The sequence below is a fragment of the Acipenser ruthenus genome, unplaced genomic scaffold (genome assembly GCF_902713425.1).
Source record: "Acipenser ruthenus unplaced genomic scaffold, fAciRut3.2 maternal haplotype, whole genome shotgun sequence".
NCBI classification, from domain to species: domain Eukaryota; kingdom Metazoa; phylum Chordata; class Actinopteri; order Acipenseriformes; family Acipenseridae; genus Acipenser; species Acipenser ruthenus.
This window is the reverse complement of record NW_026708694.1, coordinates 37232-39131: the sequence shown is the minus strand read 5'-3', so window position 1 is coordinate 39131 and position 1900 is coordinate 37232. Positions and strand designations below refer to the sequence as shown.

Here is a 1900-nt window from a genome sequence, read left to right as displayed (position 1 = left end):
AGCCCAGCAGGCCACGCCCCCACACCTCAGAGTGACAGCCTGGACACCTCCTCGGGAGGAGGGGCCTATGAAATCACCATGAGGGGCACGTTCCATGAGCTGACGCACGCTCCCTTCACTGCAGAGTATGAGGACACCACCCACTCACAGCCAGTGGACAGGGAGGCGGGTGAGCGCAGCTTTCCATCGGAAACACACATCAAAGCAGTTTGAACAGACTCTGCCAGAACTTGCCTGGCTAATTGTGACGTTAAAGTGATCATCATTGCAAAGTCATAGCGTGCATTTCCACTCATGCAGATCCATTCACCAGCAAGCTCTCAAATGTGGAGTTTTGAAATAAATGTATATATTTTCATTTTAACATGATCTCTGGGACTACACTTGGTTAAGATGCACTTTCCTGGTCATTTCACCTGGACAGTGACATTGTTCCCACCCCTTTAGGGCCTTCTTTCCTGTCAGCTGCTTCTGCTAATGACTGGCATGCTCTGCAGCCAGTAACATGCGTGACCCAGAAGACACTGCTGAGGTGAAATGGACCAGGAAGTGCAAGTGTGACAGATTTCCTGAAAAGCAGGGCAAACAAACTGAGAATGGCCTTTTATAGTACCAGATGTCATGTTTTGAAATAAAAATGAATGTTTTGCTCTATTATGTTATGTTATTTTCGAAACTGCACATCTGAGACCTACAGTCAATTAAATTGTAGGAAAAAAATAAGTTTTAAAGTATTTTGTTAGCTACACCATGCACCAATGTAAAGGTCCGAGAGGTGGCTTGTGCTACACTTCATATTTAGGGCATTATAGATGAAGATGGGACCACTGATAGGCAGGCAGCCCACCCTGTCTGAAATATGCACTACAGAGTAAAACACAGTTCACTTCACAACCTGTTCAGAATGTGATTTTCTTGTGCTTTAAGATAATCACATGTTGTTGTTTTTTTTTTCTGCAGTCTTCCAGTGTAAATAATGGCACCTGCTGTCCTGCTCTCTGTCTCCCCCTGCAGGCTCCCTGGGTCCCGGCGCCATTGCTGCCATCGTCATTGCTGTAATCCTGGGGGCCTCAGTCCTCATGGCGTTGATTGTCATCACTGTGAAGAAATTCACAAGCTCGTAGGTAGAGCCAGCACCTGCTCCCCCTGTCTCCCTCAGTGGCTCTCTCTCTCTTTAGAACCTCTTTAGTAGGACTGGACAAAGAATTAGAAGCACGTGCCATAACACTGTCAATGGGGTCAAATTGTGAACTGCCAGGAAATCTGGTCATGTGACCCCACAAAAAAAAAAAAAAATATTCCTAGCACCTTCGTAAATGCTGTTAGTATAGTTTTTCGGCTTGCTCTATATTACTGTATGTGGCATCTATTCAGCATCTATATACACTTGATCCAGTCTTTGTTGTGTTTTTACAATCCAATCTGCAACTGGACAATATATGATTCCCATTTAACATTTGAGTATGTGTCTGGTATACGGTGCTGGTATGAGGTCCATCCGCACATGCTGTGGCTTATCGAGCTGAGGTAGAGTGCTGAAACTTAGCACTGGCACACGACAAACCCTTGGGAGTGACGCAATAAAAAAGTGGCCAAAGAGGGCGCTGCTGAACCCCGTTACATGGTTACACAGTGTAACTCTGACACACAGCTTTTTAGTTGCACAAAGGTAATTAACTAACATGTAGGCATTGTAACTTGCAGTTCAATTAGAAAGATCGATCCATTAAGTTAATTCATTGCTGTATTAGTATGTTCCAACCAAATATTAGCTTTTTCAATTGTTTCAAAGTTTTAAAGTGATTTTCTCAAAACAGCACCTGTGGTGTTACCTTTATCTAGCCCGACTCCTTCATAGGTATCCTGTCTAGCCCAACTCCTTCATAGATATCCTTTCCAC

The 1900-nt window shown here is 44.2% G+C and overlaps 1 long non-coding RNA gene across 1 annotated transcript; it reads left to right on the top strand.

Moving 5' to 3' along the window:
• Positions 1 to 7: 7 nt before the first annotated feature.
• On the top strand, positions 8 to 1454 carry LOC131735428 (uncharacterized). Its single transcript, XR_009327539.1, has 2 exons — positions 8 to 169; positions 1015 to 1454. It is a non-coding gene; the product is annotated as an uncharacterized LOC131735428 (long non-coding RNA).
• Positions 1455 to 1900: the final 446 nt, after the last annotated feature.